The sequence below is a fragment of the Mirounga leonina genome, unplaced genomic scaffold (genome assembly GCF_011800145.1).
Source record: "Mirounga leonina isolate KUSES-001 unplaced genomic scaffold, KU_Mleo_1.0 Mir_115, whole genome shotgun sequence".
NCBI lineage: Eukaryota > Metazoa > Chordata > Mammalia > Carnivora > Phocidae > Mirounga > Mirounga leonina.
The window spans coordinates 69,340,588-69,358,383 of record NW_023270268.1 but is presented as its reverse complement, the minus strand read 5'-3'; the positions used below and the strand labels follow the sequence as shown (position 1 = coordinate 69,358,383).

General features: G+C 35.9%; 1 pseudogene; it reads right to left on the bottom strand.

Annotated features, from left to right (window-relative positions):
- Positions 1-4,787: 4,787 nt before the first annotated feature.
- LOC118000714 overlaps positions 4,788-17,796 on the bottom strand; it is a 70,947-nt pseudogene continuing 57,938 nt past the window's right edge.

Here is a 17,796-nt window from a genome sequence, read left to right as displayed (position 1 = left end):
TTTTGAACTGTTTTTATGCTTACAAAAAATTTGCAAAGATAATAGAGAATTCCTCGTTAGCCTGCACCCAGCTTTTCCTAATGTTAACATCTTATATAACCATAATGCAATTATTAAAGCAAAATAGGTATTTCTTCCATCTTTCCTTATCTTTCATGAGCATGACACTTTTGAAAAGTACTAGTCAGGTAGTTTGTAGAATTAGCCTCAATCTGGGTTTATCTGATACACTCTGCACTTAGACTGAGGCTATGTATTTTGGGAAAAAATGCCATGGGGTGACAAGGCACATTTTTAAAAAACATCTTTGAACCTCAGTTTCCTTATCTGTAAAATGAAATGATACAAGTACCTTCCTCATAGGTCTGATGTGGTAATTAAAAGGGCAATAAAATAATGTGTTCAGCATAAGACTTGATGCATATAAAGGTTTTGATTGATGTTAGGTATATAATCATCATTATCATAATTATGCTGGTAATTTTTTAAATTAATTTTTTCTTCAACTACTTTTTTTAGCTTCTGAAAGAGCGAGCGAGAATCCATAACCTGAAATACACATACTTCAGAAAAAAAAATAATTATCACATTATAGAATGAAAATATATGCAGTTTCTAAGTTTGTTGTTAGAAAAATCAGTCTTTTGATGCAGGTGAAAGATATGTTATGAAACCATTCCTCATGGCTTTTGTATTTTTTAATTCTGCATAATTTGTGTTTTAAACTTGATACCTCATAATATACTTTCACTAAATTGTAATCTTTAATATTGTTTAATATTGTAATTTGCTTAGGGATTTCTTTTTTAAATTTTAAAAAAATTTTTGGGTGAACATCTTTTTTTTTTAATTTCAGTATAGTTAACATACAATGTTATATTAGTTTCAGGTATACAATATAGTGATTCAACAATTCTATACATTACTGAGTGCTCATCATAATATGTGTATTCTCAATCCCCTTCACCTTTTTCACCCCCCCATCTCCCCTCTTATAACCATCAGTTCTCTATATTTAAGAGTCTATTGTTTTGTCTTTTTTTTTGTTCCTTTGTTTTGTTTCTTAAATTCCACATATGAGTGAAATCATATGGTATTTGTCTTTCTCTGACTGACTTCTTTCACTTAGCATTATACTCTCTAGATCCATCCATGTTGTTGCAAATGGTAAGATTTCATCTTTTTAATTGCTGAGTAATATTCCATTGTATATATATACCACCTCTTCTTTATCCATTCATCTATCAATGGCCACTTGAGTTGCTTCCATACTTTGGCTATTGTAAATAATGCTACAATAAACATAGGGGTGCATATACCTTTTTGAATTAGTGTTTTTGTATTCTTTGGATAAACACCTAGTAGTGGAACTAGTGAATCATATGATAATTCTATATTTAATTTTTTGAAGAATCTTCATACTGTTTTCCACAGTGGCTGTAGCAGTTTGCATTCCAACCAACAATGCATGAGGGTTCCTTTTTCTCCACATCCTCACCAAAACTTCTTCCTTGTGTTGTTGATGTTAGCCATTCTGATAGGTGTGAGGTGATATCTTACTGCAGTTTTGATTTGAATTTCCCTGATGATGAATGATGTTGAGTATCTTTTCATGTATCTGCTGGCCATCCGTATGTCTTCTTTGAAGAAATGTCTGTTCACATGTTCTGCCCATTTTTAAATTGGATTATTTTATTTTTTTGATGTTGTTTAAGTTCTTTATATTATGCTGGTAATTATTAATATCACTATTGTCCTCATTTCAACATCATTATTTCAACAAATATGTATTGAACATTTTCCTGTATCTCATTTCCTATTCTCCTCAAAGCCATCCTACACATATCTAACCGAGTGATCCATAAAAAACTAAGCATATATTTGATTCATTTGATCAAATTATTCCATTCCTTAAAATGTTCCTATTATATTAAGTGACTGTCCATTCTCTACAGGGTCAAGTTTAAACCTCTTAATGTGACATCAAAATCATTTATAACTTGGATCCTGCTACTTCTTCAGGTTTATCTCCAACTAATGCTTTGAAACATTGCTTGCAGGTTCTTACAGTAAAGATGCTATTTCTTCTCTTTGTTTCTTAACTCTTATGGTTCTCTCTGCTTGGCTACTTTCCCACAACAGCCCACATTTCCCCAACAAAGTTCCATTCATCACTAAAGACTCAAATTTTTTTTCTTTTTCAAAGATTTTATTTGACAGAGAGAGAGAGAAAGGGGGGGGGGGGAGAGAGAGAATGAGGGGGGGGGGGGAGCAAGGGGAGAGGGAAAAGCAGGCTCCCCGCTGAGTGGGGAACTCCATGCAGGACTTGATCCCAGGATGCCGAGATCATGAGCTGAAGGCAGATGCCTAACTGATTGAGCTACCCAGGCGCCCAAGACTCCACTCTTATTTAATCTCTTCCCAAAGCTCTTCTTTCCCTTTTACAACTTGTGTTAAATACCTGCTCCTTATGTTACCATAACAGCCATTTACTCATTTATAGATTCAGTAGGTATTTATTAAACACTATATTCTAGGTTGGGTGTTAACTAGAAGCCCTGATAGGAGCAACTCTATAAGAAATAGGATTGTGGGTGTCCAGCAAGAAAGCTATGGCAAGAATTATGACCAACCATATACATTCTGGTTTGTTCTCCAATCATATTGCTGGCAGAGGTAGACAAGAAAAAAAAAAAAAAAAAAAGGAAAAGAAAATGAAAACAAAACCAAAAAACAAAACAAAAACAACTTGTTTGGACTAAGTTGAAGTTTTTTTTTTTTTAAAGATTTATTTAGTTATTTGAGAGAGCGAGAATGAGAGAGAGAGAGTACATGAGAGGGGGGAGGGTTAGAGGGAAGAAGCAGGCTCCTCGCCAAGCAGGGAGCCTGATGCAGGACTCGATGCAGGGACTCCAGGATCATGACCTGAGCCAAAGGCAGTCGCTCAACCAACTGAGCCACCCAGGTGCCCCTAAGTTGAAGTTTTTAAAAGCAAGGCCATATTAGAAGTTTCTGAACTCTGGTACTCATTCTTAATATTTATTTGAGGAGAGTCAGAAATGTAAGCAGTAAGCTTTCTTTTGAAAAATTTATCCCCATAGGATTAAAGGAATGGAGGTTCCAAATTAGGGTGCAGAGCATTAACTGCCCCCTTTCCTTTTATGAGACTGATGCGCTACCTACTGCGCTAACGAGGCACCTGCACCCTTTCCTTTTAAAAGGGATATTTTTGGAACTTAAAGATCATATTCAGAAGGAATAAGATTAAAGTTAGATTGTGAACTTGTTTTCTATTAATTCAGTCCTCAATATTTTTTCTTATGCTTCTTATAAGTTAAAATAAATTACTCATTTGCTAAAGTTTCTCTATCTGTCCTCTGTGAGCACAATATTCTCATATTTCCCAACAACTATCTGATTATTTTCAAGGGACCAAGTTCATTTAGATGGGAGCCCATGTTGTTACGAATGATGACAAGAACTTGAAGTGTCTATGGATAACTGTGGTGCCCTCAAGGGCAATTATAATTTAATAAATTATTAGAAAAATGATGTTTAATGTGTAGAGTTGAGTAGCGATGAGAAATTGGCAATAATTGCTGCTTTTTATTAAACTTCCATGTGCCAGGGACTATGCTGGTGCTTTACATACATGATCTCACTTGATTCTTATAATAGTCCTTCAGATTAACTATTAATATATTCCTGTTGAGAAAAGCCTCAAAGATATTGTCACTTGCCTAAGGTTGGCTAGTTAAATATGGATCTGGGATTTAAATCCATATATTTAGGATTTGAAATTCTGTGCTTTTTCCTTACAGAAATCTGTTGTCATAAAAATGGTGGGATGAGGACAAAAGTGTGGTTGGAATAAGATGATTGAGCAGAGAATTCCCTCACTTGGTCAAGCATCATAATGATTAGAAACAGCTTTCCCAAGATCTACTGAGATCCCTAATCGCATTTTAAGGCTTCAGGGTGATTTAAATACATCCTTTCTATGGAACAGGGTTAAATAATTCTTGAAATGAAGTCTTAACAAAATATTTGGATTATATTGTGTAGAAAGACAAGGACACTTGTCCTTGGAGAGGGCAAACATATAGCCATAGGAGGAGAATTACATGGGAATTCTATAGAAAGAAGAAATGAAATTTAAGGCTGGGAAAATAGGTTATAATTTATTAATCTGATAATTATAGTTTTATAATCATATAATAGCATTTATTAATCTAATGATTAACCTGATGATTATGATTTATTAATCTTATTTATCAGAAGTTACTTTGAATGACTTTTGGCTATTTCAAAACATGCATCTCAGAGGGTTATAATTTACTACCACTGAAGCTATTCAATAGAATGTGCTACAGGCTGTTGGAGGTAATTCTAAATAGGAGTTTCAGAAATTGAGTGATGGGTACTTTGTGTAGTTTCTCAAAGGAAGAGGCTAGGGCTAACTTGTATAGATCTGACAAAGGTTTCAAAAGAGCTTTTTTTTTTTAAAAAAAAGATTTGAATGGTTATTTCATATATATCTTCTATATCTCTTCCTCAGAAAGCTTATTAAAAGATCAGAGGTAGAAAAAAAAATCATAAGTAGGCTTTTTCCCCACTGTATTTTAATTGGGGAAGTAATCTCAAAAAAGGGAAATGTAAAATATCTTGCAGCAATTCTGAGCACCTCTGGTTCCATGCTATAATTTCCCGGTTGAAAGTTACTAATTTACGAGGTTCATATGCTGACATTTTAAAAATCAAGATACGAGTATTAGGGTGTGTTGTAGTCACCCTGGTGGTGGCTCATTGTGTCGAAGTCTGAGAAATGTCTACGAAATACATTCTAGAGACATACAGGAGGAGTCCCTGTCCTGCGTTGGAGTGCCATCCAGAGACATTTCGGGAAATTGGCCTAAGAGGAAGCTCATCGAAGCTACAAACAGCACAGTGAATATAACAGAAAGCCAGAGTGCCTTAGTAGCCTTTCTGACAGAAGTCTTGTTGTCCAGGAAGCTACCATGTCATAAATCAAACAGACATCCCATTTTGATAGATTATTTCTCTTTTCAGAAAGACTTGGCTTGGCATTTTTGTCCTTTATACTATTTCTTCTCCAGATGGTTCCAACTCTCCTTTAGTTTTTAGTTCACATTCTTCTTCTTCAGCATCTGCCTAGGAATAGATACTCGTAAATCCATGTAATGAGGGATGGTGTTTACTTTGCTGTGACCCCAAAATATGCCAACTGCATGATCATCCCAGCCACCACTCCAATATTTCTGGGTAAAGAGGCAATGGACACTCTTTGAAGAGAAAATCCATGGTGTTTAGAAAAGTTGAACTTTTTAAATTTTTTTTTTTTAAGATTTTATTTATTTGCGAGAGAGAGAATGAGAGACAGAGAGCATGAGAGGGAGGAGGGTCAGAGGGAGAAGCAGACTCCCTGCTGAGCAGGGAGCCTGATGTGGGACTCGATCCCAGGACTCCAGGATCATGACCTGAGCCGAAGGCAGTCGCTTAACCAGCTGAGCCACCCAGGCGCCCTAGAAAAGTTGAATTTTTAAAAAAACTTGGCAGTCATCTTCATCTACAAGAAAGTTAAAGACATTGCATTTTGTAAAAGAACCTGTTTTGGTTCTTCTAGTTCAGCAGGCTTTTTGGCATGCGCGCTCTTCAGATTTTCTACCTGCTGAGTCATCATTTTAACTGCTTTACTAACCCGGCTTTCCTGATTAATAGCTCCCAATATCTAAGCCCTCCTGGCTGCTCATGATGTACACTGGCTAAGGAACATTACATTCTTCTCCAGCTTCTTAATGATCTCCTAAGCCTGGCTGTCATCTTCACAGGGTGGTGTTAAAGACTCTAATAGCTTTACGCAGTTAGATATGTTTTTCTTCAAATTTTCTTCTGCCAAGTCACAGGACCTTTCTTCAAACTTCACTATTTTTTTTTCAAGGTGAACCAGTTGCATTTAAATCCCAACAATAATATAAGAAATTCAGCCTTCACCTCCTTCTCATTAGACATATTGTCACTAAGCTTTTCCTATTTTTAAAACATGTTTAAAATAGTCACATAATTTCATGTTAAAAATGAATTATTAGGGCTTAATTTATAATTTAAAAAGTATCCCCATGGTATAAAATAACAACATAAGATTGAATAGTCAATTAAAAGGAAATAACAGAAATTTGACATTATAATTAAGGGATAGTAAACATGTTTAAGAGTACAAGGTTTTATTCTCTATACATCAAATAGTTTAAAGTATATAAGGTGTGATTTGTAGGACCTCAGGTCTGGGAGGATTTTTACCCTCTAATCCTACTGCGCATTTTTTAGTTGAAAATCTTTTGAAATATCCTTGTAAGAGATGAGACAAAGTGCGATGAAACAATCCACTAATAGAAATCTCATTGTTTCATGAGAAACCCACTCAATCCCGATACAATCCTGATACAAAGATATTTCTTCTTTTGAGATTGAATCTGCTCTCTTCTGGCTTCTACTCATTGTTCTCTGTTCAGTTCCCTAATATCCTACAAACCAGATCAACTCCCTTTGCCACATTCCAACCATCAGAGGTCTGGTGACTAAAATGTTCATCCCTCTTTAGACTAATGATCTCCATTCTTTTAATTGGTCTTCATATAGCATTATTTCAAGTCACCTCAGCAATCCAGGATGTGCTCTCTTACAACAATTCTAGTTTCTCTATATTCCTCTCAAATGTGTGTATCCACAGGCATTTTGAAATTCAACAACATATATACTTCTCATCATGTGGTGTCATAGTGATGCAGTATAATGTAATAGAAGGACTCCTCATTAATATATATAGGATAATTTTTTATTATTTCTCCACTGATATCTCTCTTCCCCTATTGGACTCTTAGCTCTATGGGGTGAGGGAATAGATCTGTCTTGGTCATCATTCTATTTTCCATGCTTAGCATTATGCCTGTCTGATGTAGCATTCTGTAAGTATCCATTAATTGAATGAATGGGTGGATTCATCATTTTTCTGTGGCATCATTTTTATTTTAATTCAATAATAAATTATTTACCTATAGTTTCAGCAGGGCTCTGATAAAAACTGGTTTATGATAGTATCTCATAACTATTTCCTTCAAGAGCTATGAAGTCTTTCTAGCATGACTTTTTACAAAGGAGAAACATTATACATCAAGAGGATGTATCATAGAGGATAAGGTGATTCTGAGATTTTGACCTGTGGAGTAGCCAAGTTATTGATGTCTATTTTTTTCCTTGTGAATTCTTTTATTGATATCACATTTTGGAAAGAGGTGAAATGTTAGGCAATTATTGATCTGAAATAGGCTTGATAATAACATGCCTTCAATATTTTAATCAAGATTATGGATCAAGAGATTTATGAGAGGCTGATCAATATGCAAATGGCATGGATTTGGAATATACTGTGAACACTCTGGAAACTTAATCCAAATTGATCTCAGCAGATTGGGTTTGTGATTCAGTTTCCTTATTTTTCACCAAAGGCACAGAAAAGATGTAAGAATAAGCCATAAATGACATAGCCAGACTTGGAAACAAGCGTTTGTGGCAGACCAGAAGCCATGAGGCAAGTAAAAGAAGGGGAACAGATAGGATGCTGCATTAGGCAGCTTAGTCTTCAGCAGTAAGCCCTGTGAGCTACTGTAGAAAGTATTGCAGGACCTCTCTGGGAGAACCTCATTCCATAAAGCAACACAGGGTCAAACAACTGAAAGGGATGTGTACAAGCCTACAAAGGTTTTGCTAATGCTGAGAGGAGAAGAAATGCTATGTTAGGCTGCATTAATAGAATAGGGAGGCGGTAGTTCAATTTTCTGATGTTTGGAGTTTTATATTCCTTACCAGTTATTTTAAAAGCAAGTTTGAAAACCAATATATTCTGAAGAATAGCTGAGATGGAGAGGATATTTTGAATTTTATCAGTCAAAGAAGGACTAAGGAAATTAGAATAGTGGTTCTTATTTTGACATGTGCTTCATAGTCTTTGAGTTTTTTGTTTTTAATACATATACAGATAACCCTACTCCTAAAGATTCTTATTCCTTAGATCTGGAATAAAGAGATGATATGCATTTTTTAAAAAGTTTTACAGGGGGTTCAAATGTGTAACTCTGGTTGAGAATCATCAAATTAGAAATAGCTTGGAGAAGAATGTTAAGTGGGATATGATTGTCTACAATTGCAAAGATGACGAAGTTTTACTCCCTGAATCCCCTGGGAAACCAGTTGATGAATTTCCACCTGGGATCTTTTACTATATCCATAACTGACAGCTAAGCAGTTGTGGCTCAGGGCAATGCTCTTTTGGTAACTGTGCCAGTGGAGTGTGCTGGCTGAGATGGATATTGCTGGCACAGACTCACTGTGCTGTTTTTCCTCTATATTCTGCAACCAGATGCTGGGAATGGATTTTCTTATCTCCTCTCTCTTCCTCCTTCAACACTCATCTTGTACCAGGGGAACCCAGGCCTTGGGGGGTGGGATGGATCTGGACTAGCCGTGGGGTTTGGATGGGGTCTGACCTTACTTTGTACGTGGTTCATAATTCAGCAAAGATACGAAATTCAGTGACTCTTTTTTTTTTTTTAAGATTTTATTTATTTATTTGACAGAGAGAGGCACGGTGAGAGAGGGAACACAAGTAGGGGGAGTGGGAGAGGGAGAAGCAGGCCTCCCGCTGAGCAGGGAGCCCGATGTGGGGCTCAATCCCAGGACCCTGAGATCATGACCTGAGCCGAAGGCAGACGCTTAACGACTGAGCCACCCAGGCGCCCCTTCAGTGACTCTTTGATTAAAGTCTTTATTAACTCTCTTTTTCTCTCTTTCTCCCCCCTCCCTCCTCTCCTCTTCTCTCATTATTGTCTCAGCATCAGTTTTCGAAATAGGCTTTACTCATTCCAAAAAAGTTGCCACTCTTTTGTCCTGCCATCTTGGCCATTATGCTTGAAAAATAAGATAATAATCTGCTTTGAAAAACTCTGCAAGACTTCCTATTTAGGTAGGTAAAGTTAGTCACCCAGGTCCATAACTTCTTCACTCTTCTCTCTCAGTTCACGATACTTTACTTCCATGCCTCACTAGAAGATTTTTCTAGTTGTGTTTGTGGTTTTATGACTTTGAAAAAGAAGAAAGGTGAGCAGGCTTAGCTGTATTGATAATTTTCTCTCAAATTTTTCCCCCTTGGAAAAAGAAAGGCAGGGCTCATAATCAAGTTTAGTTTAGAACCTGAATATGTTTTAGCTTATAAAACATACTATAGTCCAAACATATTTATACTCTAGTATTTGAGACCTGTCTAGAAAAGGTTTTGTTTGCTTGAATATTGAGTTGTCTTTCTAGGTAAACTACATCAGTTGAGATAGTAATGTAACAACCCAGGGAGAAAGGGACTGCTTGGATCAAATCTTCTTCTCACACAGAGAAACAGGGTCAGAGGAAGTTTGGAGGTAGATGGACTCCTCACATTTTGTGTTTTTGGAGGAGGCTCTGATACCTCACTATAACCTGTCACTTCCCCTAAAAGGACAAGACACACTTGAAAATAAAGGCTCAGTGCAGTCAACTAGTTGCCCAAAGAATTTTTCATGTCCCTTCTGTCATCAGACCATCCATCCTAAGGAAGAAGGAATGCCTGGCCACCCACTCTGGGACCAGAGAGATGAGGATAGGGAAGCAGATATCTGGCTACTTTATCTTTTCCATGTTTTTCTGCAGCAAAGAAATACATAGCTCTTCCCCACTACTCCCCTTCCTTATTTTAGAGTTCAAAGGAGGTTTTTTTTGTTTGTTTGTTTTTTTAATAATCCAGTACTTTATTCCTCAAGCTGTAAACTAGCCTCCTGCACTTTCCTTTAAGAAAGATGCTAGTAGCAGTTTTTCCCATCTCAGGATGAATTTAAGACACAATGGGTACTTCTCTCAGGCATGTTTACATTTTAAACCTCTCATTAAAAAAAATAAACCTTAATCTTTTATTAAAGAAATTTCAGACATGGCGGACTCAGGCGGGGCTAGTGGGAGCATGGGTATATTTTGGAAACCAAGGTTGTCTAAGGCTTCTACATTCATATCAAGAGATGGAAGCAATGCCAAGCCCTAAGGATAGCACACAGCAGACTCCTACATTAAAACTCTCTGTCACTCCTGAGCTTTTCCCAGTTAAGACTCCGGATATACATAACAGTTCCCCTTAAAGCATGTAGGGATCCTCTACCACTTGCTACCACATCTACCATTTGATTACCTACCACTAGCTCCATTTCTCTATTGGAAATCTCACCCTGCAAATCTATCTCATCACTTCCAAATGATTGACAGAGACCTTTCAGATCAGTGAGGTCAGAGTACATAGTGATTTGGGGTTTGGGTCTTAAAAGTCAGAGGAACCTAGGCTTAAATCCTAACCCCTACACTGTTGAGAATGACCTAGAACAAGTTACTTAACTTCCCTGATTCCCAGATTATTTACCTATAAAATGGAGATAATGATGCTCAACCTACAAGGGAAGAGACATTAACTGCCTGCCTTAGCAGCAAGTAAATGATGGCTAATATTTTGATGGTCGCCTTACTTACTAAACTGATGGTCTGTTTGCTCCCTCTCTTCTCATTAGTAATGTCAAGGCATTAAAAGCCATAGTAATAATGACTATAACAGTTATTGATAATAACTATATTTTCACTTCACATTTACTAGAGTGAAAAATTTATGGGCATCATCTGGCACATAATAAATTTTCTTACCCTATGTTTCATAGCATATCTAAAAATTAAGGCTGAATATTCTAAATATAATTCACACTTACCCCCAGTGCCCCACCAGAAAGAAATACCTTACCATTTTTGAATTTCAATCCTTCTTTTCTCTTTCCTTCTTTAAACTTTTTTTTTCCCACAATGAATGCCATAAAAAAATCTGTGACATAGAAGTGGAAAAAATTTTAGGGAATGATTTAAGCTGGAAACACATTTGTTTATAGCACTCACATTATCCCAGGGCATCCTGGACAGAATGAGTGCTGCCTCAGGCTACTAGCTTCTCAGGTACTCATTAATCCTGAAGAAAGCTTCATGTTGAGGCCATTACCACTTAATTACAGTTTGTGATTACTGACACATTCTTTAGTGACCTTATTCTATGTGCTAGCCTGTTTGTTCACTAGAGAATCCATGCAGCTGGAAATTTTGGCTGACTAGAAAGTATAAATGGGGATTTTGGGGAGCTTGAATTGAAACCATTCTTGCTGAAATGTCAACACATTTTTCTCCCATCTGGATATGGTTAATCACGGTGCTTGCTTTGATATACTTTTTCCTTAAGCTGTGCTTTTGAGGTGTGTCTGAACTTATCAAAATGCAATTTTAAAGCAAAGCTTTGAGCAGAAGTTCTTGTCTATCATTATTTACTCTTTGTGAGCATAATAGGGGAAGTTTCTTATGAACACTTCAGCATATTAGAGCTTGCAGTCTAGGGACCATCAAATGGTCCCTAGACTATATTTCTTCCTACATAGAAACTGGAAGGAATTTTAATTCCATGATTCCTCTAAGAATAATGTTGTTCTAAAATCATAGGGAAGGAGGCCTAATCTAGTAGCAAAGAGTACTTGGTTAGGCACTGGAAAATCTGGCTGGCTTCTATGCTTAATTGTAACTGATTTTTGGGCAAAATAGTTTCACTTATTCACACATTATTCATGCCACAAATAATTAGTGTTTTCTTTGTGCCAAACACTGGGGAAGTTATTGTGGATACTGAAGTCTGTGGGGCATGGGATAATAATTTCTCTTTGTACCTATCATACCTTTCCCAGTGTGTGCTAATATATAAACAAATGAGTGTGGCTGGACTCCAATAAAATTATATTTATCAACCATGAAATTTGATTTTCATATAATTTTTTGGTATGTCATGAAATATCAGTTTTCATTTAACTATTTAAAAATGTAAAAACTATTCTTAGGTCATAGGCCATTCAGACAGAAGTATGGATTTGGCCTATGGGCTATAGTGTACCAAACACTGATTTACAACACAAACAAAATGAACAGTAGCATGATTATCGTTGGCAGTAGATTTTCTGGGTTTTATGGGAGCATGTGTAGCTCTTGGGTGTCCAAGTCTTTCCCAAGGATGAGTTATATAATAGGACAAAAAGGATGAGAAAGGATGAGTCAGTTGAGACCAAAGAGAAGAGTATATGCAAAGTCCCAGAGGCAAGAGAATAAATACAGTAAATGAATGACTGAAATACAGAATATAAGAAAGAAATGCAGAATATAAAAATCAGTGATAAATGTACAGTCTGCTTAAGTGAGCAGGGGCCATATTTTGAATAGTTTTATATTGCCCTATAAAGGATTTTGGGGCAACAGGAAGCCTTTGGAAAGCTTTTGGTAAGCAAGTACAAGATTAAATCTGACACTTAAAATATCTCTGTGGATACACATGGAGGATAGAATAGACATGGCCTTGCCTCAATATGACTTTATTTACAAACATAAGTGGCAGATCAGATTTAGTCTGTGGGCTCTTTTGCTAAACCTTTCTGTAGAGTCAGACAACCTGATTGAAATCTTGTCCCATAACTAACTACTTTTTGGCAAATTACTAAATTTTTTTTTAACTATTATGTTCTGTTCAGCTCTTCTTTTCCTTCAAGAAGTCCATCAGAAATCCACAAATTTAAATGAAGGGTAGAAAACCTTTCATTTGCTATGTTGAAAGAAAGCAGTAACTGGGAAGATGTTGAGACAACAGCTACTTTATTTCATTGCATTGAATGTTACTACCACCTTCCCCCAGGGATTTATCCTTCCATAGAGTAATTTGTCCCACCACTAGTTCCAACATTCCCTTTCCCGCACTTCTGTATCCTGATTTCCAGCTAATGCTATTGAGGTTCCTCCATGACACTATGTTTACTTGAGTTATAAGATAACCAGTTGACCAACTTAACACCTAGTCTTAGTTTTCTAATTTCCTTGACTTCATATTCAAGTAGAGAATGGCAAAGACTGTCTGCCAGATTATTTAATTTTAAAGGCTTCTTACTGCTTTTGATATAAGAAAGAACAATTTCTCTAGTGGTGAGATCCCAAAGACAATCTAGAATACAAGCATGTATAAGAAACAAAATGACAAAGAATGATAGGTACAATGAGAACACTGGTAAAGGTAAATATAACCAAACTCTATAGAAGTAAAGACTTCCTTTTCACCAAGGGTTCAATGCAAATATCCAGGTTGAAAGTTTTGGCTATAGGAATGGAGATTAGAAATTTGAAGAGTCATGAATTCATTAACATGCTTGAAATTCTGAAAAATCTGTGTGATTATATTTCTTTTAAAAAGAGAAAGGACCCAAGAGATCTTTTCAAAGTATGTCAGTATATGTAATGTGTGGTGGAAAGACCCCAACTGAAGGTCAATATGACCAGTGTTCTAGTCCAATATCTGCAATTAAGCAGTAGCTATTTGACTTTGAACAGGTGTTATGATGTCCTATGGAATGAGAGAAAAGAGAATATCACTATTTTCTACCCCCATATTTGTTCCCTACTTTTACCACCTTATCACCCCAGAGGAAATCTAGACTTCTCCAACATTAGTCAATGTGTATACTTACAATATTATATTAGGACAACTATAAAAATAATAATTATTCTTAAATTAATCATTCAAAAATTTTAAAATAAATCATATATGGACTTAAAGACTCATATAGATGAAAATTCTTCCAAAATTGATCCGTAGATTTTAATCCCAATCGGAATTCTAGCAGTTAAGTTCTGCTTCTGAAAGCTGCAAAGGAATGTTGCTCCCAACCTAACAATGACAGAAAGCCAGATGGTTTACAAAATTATCATTTATCTCAAAGCCATCAGAGTGCTGAGGAAGAAAACTGAATTCTCTAAAGAGACAGATTCCTTGGCAGGAGGAGGGCAGACACAAACCTTTCAATCTTGGCCAAAGCGCAGGAAAAATATGTGGCTGCCATAGAAGCATATAAGAAAAAATTCAGTTAATATTGTAAATACTTCTTAAAGGTCAAGAGTGGGTAAAGATTTCAGTTTAGAAAAACAGAAAGCCCCAGGCACAGGGGAGTTTGGCCTCACTCAAACCCCTCTCCATGAGTGTCATCAAGTGCTCACACAGAGTGGGTGCAGGGCAAGAGAGCCCTCCCCCACCCCAGACCTGTGATGGATCCATGTGCGGGAGGTGCCTGGATGCCAATGGCTGACAGGCAAAAAAACTGTACTCACTTCACCAGATCTTCCTATCTGAAAAAAAAGTCTTAAACCACAAAGGCGGTCAATTCATCAAGAACATATAACAATCTTAAGTGTTTATGTACCCAGTTACATTTTTTAAATTGATAGAACTCTCAAAATAATAACAGAAAAATCTACAGAGGTAGTCAAAGATGTCAACATTCTTCTGTCAGTAATTAGCAGAAAAATAGAAAATCAGAGAAATCTAATTATATATAAATTCCATTTGTAATAAGACTCTGACCTGAGAAGCACCATCAACTGCCTAATTTGACATTAGAGAACAACCCATTTAATAACATCACAGCACACATTCCTTGCATTTACTGAGATAGAACATATTCTTGGCTATTAAACAAAGTATGATAAATCTCAATAATGAGCTTATGCTAGAAATAAATAACAAAAATACATAAAAATTCTTGTATATTTGAAAATTAAACCATATATTTTGAAATAACTTTTCTATCAAAGGGGAAATCCTGAGAGTCATTTGAAAATAGTTTTAATTTAATGAAAAAAGTACAGCATATTAAACTTTATGGTATACAGTTAACACAGTGCTTATAGAGAAATCTGTAGCAGCAAATACTTAGAAAAGAAGAAAGATTTGAACTGAAAAATCTAGGGTTTCAACTTATAGTAGCAAAACAAAAGCAAACCAAATCCAAAGCAAGCAAAAGGAAAGATAATAAACTTACAAGTTTAATTCAAAACAAGAAAATAGAAAAAATCAATGAAACCAAATGCTGGTTCTTTGAAAAGACCAAATGATAAACTTCTAGATACAGATGACAAATATCAGGAAAGAAAGGACAACAGTATAGATCATACAGACCTTTCAGTACGTGCCCTCTTTAATGGAGCACTGGGTGTTATGCACAAACAATGAATCATGGAACACTACATCAAAAACTAATGATGTAATGTATAGTGATTAACATAATAAAAAAAGAACATAAAAAAAGATCATACAGCCTTGAGGACATTAAAAAGGAAACATTAACACATTTATTTCAATCAATTTAATGACAGATTAAATGGACAAATTTCTAGAAGGTCATAATCTACCAAAGTTAATTCAAGAATTAGATAACTTCAATGGTCTTCTACTTAAGATAACCTGTGTACAAAGTAAATTCTAAGTGAGATGGCTTCACTGATAAATTCTACCAAATGTTTATATGCTACAAAAAATTCTCCAGATAACTGAAAAAGGAGGAATACTTCTAAATTTCTTTTTTTTAAAGATTTTATTTATTTATTTGAGAGAGAGAAAATGAGAGACAGAGAGCAGGAGAGGGAGGAGGGTCAGAGGGAGAAGCAGACTCCCTGCCGAGCAGGGAGCCCGATGCGGGACTCGATCCTGGGACTCCAGGATCATGACCTGAGCCGAAGGCAGTCGCTTAACCAACTGAGCCACCCAGGAGCCCATACTTCTAAATTTCTGAGGCCAGTGTTACCCAAAGACATTACAAGAAAACTACAATATTCAATATTCTTCATGAGCATAGATGCAGAAAACCTTGAAAATAAGTATCGTATTTTGTGAGCAGAAAATATCCTCATAGGGCATTTTGGTGGTTGGAACAATTTTCCAACCTCTATCAGCTCAAAATTCCTAAGAGCCAAGAGAGGAATTTAGGCTTCAACTTCAAATTTTATTTGCTAATTTCGTCTCTAATCTTATTTCCCCAAACAGATTGTAAATACTTTGTAAATACTATGAAATTGGAGATCGTATCTTCTACTTAAGTTTTTTCCACTAGCATAGGAATTAGGTATTTAATTAATATTTGTTCAGTAGTTTGATGGACACAAATGTAGAACTCAATTGTATCTGTCCAGTGGATAAATTGATTACACACTGAGATTTTGATACTGATCTCAGCCTGACAGTTATCTTGGGCAGCTTCTCTCTCTCAATACATAAACTTTTCAATGCAAACCTTTAATTTAATACATCCTCAAAATTGTAGAAATAAAATGTAGCAGAATAAATTTCACAAAGTAAACCCATGTGACCAGCACCCACATTACAAGCAGAACACCACCCAGATCCCAAAAGTCCTCTTTTGTCCCCTTACAATTGCTAGACCGCTAAGAGTAACCACTCTCCTGATTTTTAACACCTTAGGCTAATTTTGTCTGTTTAGGAACTTTTATCAATAAAATTGTGACATATGCACTCTTTTGGGTCTAGCTTCTTTCGCTCTCCATCAGGTTTATCCATGTTGTTACATATATAGATTGTTCATTCTCACTGCTGAATAGTATTTATTACATAAAGACTACTATTTATATCTAGTTTATTATTGTTAGATAGTTGAGTTGCTTCCAATTTGCAGGTATTATGAACAGTGTCATTATAAACATTCTTGTGCATGTTTTCTGGGGTATATATTTCTATATTTCTATAAAGTTTGCCCTAGTAAAATAGCTGGATCAAAGATATGCATATGCTTGGCCTTAGTAGATACTGCCAAGCATTTTTCCAGTTTATAGTTCTACCAGCAGTGTATGAGAGTTCCAGTTGTTATACATTTTCCTCAACACTTGAAATTGTTATATTTTTAAATTTTAACCTTATTGGTGTGTGTAGTGGTAATTGCTTTGTGATTTAAATTCTCACTATCCTGATGATTAATGAAGTTGAATACTTTTCTTTATGATTATTGGCCAAATAGAATGTTTTTTTTTTTGTGAAGCACTAGTTCATATCGTCTGCTCATTTGTTTTCAATTGAATCATATCGTGCATTCTTATTGATTTGTAGAAGTTATTTGTATATTCTAGTTATAAATCTTTGTTGAAAACATTACAAATATTTTCTCTCACTTTGTGGGTTGCCTTTTCTTACCGGTATCTATTTATAAGACTGCTAAAGCTTTACTCAGTCTTTTAAACTTTCTGTTTAGGTTTTAGTTTCCTGCTTGCTACTGTTCCAGAAATTGGTAACTTGTGAGACAAAACCAGCAATATGCCTGAGGCTCCCCGTATAGCTATCAAAAGCTTGTTTTTTTTTTTTTTCCTCTGTCCTCTAGTAGCATCGCTCTCTGGGTTCAAAACTTAGATTCTCATCCTTATGCCCATTCATAAAATTAACAGTTGCCCTAGGGCTTTTGTAAAGTGACTGCAGAAGTCTGTTTATTTCTGCTACATCCTTTCTCTCTGGAGTATGGCCCTTCCAATTCTCTTTGCCACTGCCACCGTCTACTGACTTCAAACAGATGATTAACATATTTTATTTTGATTTTCCTTTCTGTTCTCAGTAGCAGCATTGGTCTGCCAAAATCTCCTTCCCATTTATTTTTAAGCAGAAATCTACCACAGTATGTTTTGGGTTGATAGATACTGGTATCTATCAGCTACCGATCAATCAAGAAATATCAGCTAAGAAATATTTTATGTAAAATGGACTTGCAAGCATTACTCTCCTTGGTGCTGACACGTTTTTGGGTAAGTGGGTGTCAGGAGACCTGA